We start from the raw sequence: 4,097 nt of genomic DNA on the forward strand, positions 1-4,097 counted from the left end.
CTGGGAACCTCACGGTTCCCATCCGGCCACTCTACAGGACACTCTACCCCTGAGCCACTGCCGCCCATGTCATGATACTGACCTGATACTGACCATGATACTGACCATGATACTGACCATGATACTGACATGATACTGACCATGATACTGACATGATACTGACCATGATACTGACCATGATACTGACATGATACTGACCATGATACTGACCATGATACTGACCATGATACTGACCATGATACTGACCATAATACTGACCATGATACTGACATGATACTGACCATGATACTGACCATGATACTGACATGATACTGACCATGATACTGACCATGATACTGACCATGATACTGACCATGATACTGACCATGATACTGACCATAATACTGACCATGATACTGACATGATACTGACCACTGACATGATACTGACCATGATACTGACCATGATACTGACCATGATACTGACCATGATACTGACCATAATACTGACCATGATACTGACATGATACTGACCATGATACTGACCATGATACTGACATGATACTGACCATGATACTGACATGATACTGACCATGATACTGACCATAATACTGACCATGATACTGACATGATACTGACCATGATACTGACCATGATACTGACCATGATACTGACCATGATAATGACCATGATACTGACCATGATACTGACCATGATACTGACATGATACTGACCATGATACTGACCATGATACTGACATGATACTGACATGATGATACTGACCATTATACTGACCATGATGCTGACATGATACTGACATGATACTGACATGATACTGACCATGATACTGACCATGATACTGACATGATACTGACCATGATACTGACATGATACTGACCATGATACTGACCATTATACTGACCATGATGCTGACATGATACTAGCACACATCCAGTTTGTTGATGGTGCTGGACACAGTTAAAAAGAATACATCGTCTGGACCATAAACCTCAAGACCAAAGAGAAGCTGGAGAGCACCTCCTGCTGCAGGGATGTCAGAGGAAGTTCTTGATGAGGGGCATCACCAGCTTAACCCACAGCTTGACATGGTGGTCGGCACGCTCGAACGTAGTGATGGACACCTTTGTGGATCTCATGTACAACATCTCCTGTTCCTCCTGCAACTGGGCCTGCAGTTCCTGGTTCTTTGTCACTATGGCGATTTGTGCCTCCAGGTCGCGATGAACCGAGCGGTAACCAAAATTAGGGGAGCCAATTAGAGTCAGGCAAGGCCGCTCCTGGCCCCGCAGGTAATACCACAGACCCTTGGCGTGGAAGGTCCACTGTGGCCTGTGATACTCATGGAGATGCACCCTCTCTTGCTGTCCCAGCTCACATACTTTGCTGTAGAATTGCCTGGCGATGTGTACGTAAGCCGCGGGAATGGCCCCAACGACGCCCTTGGCCCCGAAGAAGTCGTTGGCGTTTGGCGAGGCGGTGAGGATGCGGTAGACGGTTCCGGTCCAGAGCACCAGACCCATGTAGGTACGTGTCATGTTGAAATAACCTGATGTGAGGAACACCGTGGCGTCTGGACCTGCATCTGTCAGCAAACGCTGTGTGATCTGCTCATCCTCCTGGATCCCCAGAGGCTTCATTTGAACCAGCGGGAACACCCACGTGTCTTCTTCACCCTCGCCCCGCTCCCCTGCCCTTTCGTCCCCTGAGTCTTCCGGTACGTTCAGAATCCGTTGCCGCGCTCGAGCCGCGTCGACCACCTCCATGATCCGCTTGTTGGCCGAGGACAAGAAATCAGCCCGGTTGCCTTTGTACGGGTGCACCGTGCCGTCCAGCATGTGGACCGAGTCGTCTGGCTGAAGCTGCAGGGACACGTCGCCCACGGCCCCCACCAGCTCTGAGAAGAAGTCGGCCACTTCGGCGCAGTTCTCCAGCAGCGCGTAGCGGTCTTGTCGGTTGGTGAAGTACGGGTCACTCAAGTTGGCCCCGCTGATGATGACGCTGTTGTCAAACAGGTAAACCTTGATGTGCTGGACTCCGATGGTCTCGTTGAAACGCTGGGGGATTAGGAGCCTCAGCAGACCTCTCACATCTGGCGTGTGGTACAAAGAGACACGCATCTGACTAGTGAAGCGCCTTAAAAGAGGCAGCAGCATGGTCCTTGAGTTCACCTGGCCTCGCGAGCCACGCCCGTAGTCCAGCAGGACAGAGACTTTGAGGTCAGGTGCCCCCCCCGTCTTCCTGTGAGCGTTCCAGTGCTTCCTCCAAGCAGTCCACCAGGTCTTGCTCCAGAGGGCCTGTTCCCAGATATAGCGAGGCCATCACCACTCTCCTCTTGGCTGTTTTAATACGTGCCTTCATAGCTTGATAGAACTGGTCAGGAGAGGTGAGGACGTGCACGTGGGTGCCTGGCACCCTGAAGGCGGGCACGCGCTCCGCCATCCATCTGAAGCGGGCGTGGAGGCCACCATCCGCTCCCTGGGCCCCCGTGGGCCTTGAGACGTGACAAGGGGCCGGGTCCGTCTCCGCCAGTAGAGGGGCCAGCAGCAGCACCGAGGACCCTCTCCTTATGTCCTGTGTGCGGAATAATCTGTCAGGTATTCGGGTAAAGACCCCAGCAATGACCGGTGTGTACACAGAGTACACCAGCCTCCTCCACGACGTGGGAGCCGCCATTCAGCACTGAAGAAAGTTGAAGCCAGATGAACTCTCTTTTGTAGCGTCAGGCGTCAGTTTGTATCTTCATGTCGCTTTGTATCTGATGGCGTGAACGCAGCATTAGTGATGACGTCATAGATGACTGATGTCTTACTACGTCATAATATTGACATCATAGATAACTGATGTCATATGTGACTGACGTCAACTGACATCATAGTACTGATGTCAATACTGAGGTGGCTGACGTCATAGACTGGCAACGTGAGGGAAGAAGTAAGTAGTCTCCTGTAGTTTCTGTAGCGTGAGGCGGCCTGATGTACAAAGTAACGAAAGTAATACTGTATAATTTAACAAGTAACGTAACTCAGTGGTTCCCAAACTTTTTAGCCTCAGACCTAAAAGACAAATCTAATGTCTCCCTGGCTACACCAAATTAGTGAAAATAGCAGATCTGCAAGCTCAGAACGCATCGCGATGCGACATGTCAGCTTGTAGATCTGCTATTTTCACTACTTCTTAGAGGTTTGGAATGGAATGGAATTTCTTATGTTTTTAATGTTAGAAATGTTGAAACATTTGTGCAATTTCTTTTTGTATTTTGGAAAAGTTTTGATTGATTTGATAAAATCTCTTGAAATGATAATAAAAATAATATTTTGTAAACAAAAAAACAGGATATACTCATGATCCATAAAAATGGTTCCGCGACCCAAACATGGGTCCCAACCCAGTGTTTGGGAAACAGTGACGCAACTGATTACTTTTGACACCAAGTAATAAGTAAAGTAATACTTTTGAAAGGAGTAATATCAAACTTCCTGAGTAACTTGCCTAACATTGTTCATTCCAAGTGTTCCAGTATCTCACAGGAACACATTGGAGTCCAATGAAAAGCAAAGACAGCGAGGGCAGAGGATGAAAGAATAGACTTGAATTATTATTTTCTCAGCCCCAGAAACCTTTTTGTCGTTTCTTCCAGATCTTGATTATGAACGTCGGCCCCGGGGCGGATGGGAGGAGGAGACAGGAGGACGAGAGCATGGAGGAGACGAGGAGCTGTGGAGAAGAGAGAGGGATGAAAAGAAGAGAAGAGAGGAAGATCAGAGGAATGCTCGCTATAGGGTGCAACTGTCCTCTCGCACGTGTGCTTGTGTACACATGCATGCCTCTTAATCGCTCGCACGCAAACGCACCACAAATGGACACACACACACACACACACACACACACACACACACACACACCAGCATGTGAACGCAGAGACACAGACATAGACACACACACACATTTCTACATTTTCGTAGCGGCATAAGAGGGCTGCAAAAGTCCAAGAGACAGTATTTGTGTGTGTGTGTGTGTGTGTGTGTGTGTGTGTGTGTGTGTGTGTGTGTGTGTGTGTGTGTGTGTGTGTGTGTGTGTGTGTGTGTGTGTGTGTGTGTC

General features: G+C 48.8%; 1 pseudogene across 1 annotated transcript; it reads right to left on the reverse strand.

Moving 5' to 3' along the window:
• Positions 1-1,033: 1,033 nt before the first annotated feature.
• On the reverse strand, positions 1,034-2,672 carry LOC308094563 (CDP-diacylglycerol--glycerol-3-phosphate 3-phosphatidyltransferase, mitochondrial-like; annotated as a pseudogene). The gene has a single exon. The product of its transcript is annotated as a CDP-diacylglycerol--glycerol-3-phosphate 3-phosphatidyltransferase, mitochondrial-like (transcript).
• Between the last annotated feature and the right edge of the window lie 1,425 nt (positions 2,673-4,097).

Source organism: Gymnoscopelus braueri, assembly GCF_963280865.1.
Source record: "Gymnoscopelus braueri genome assembly, chromosome: 2".
NCBI lineage: Eukaryota > Metazoa > Chordata > Actinopteri > Myctophiformes > Myctophidae > Gymnoscopelus > Gymnoscopelus braueri.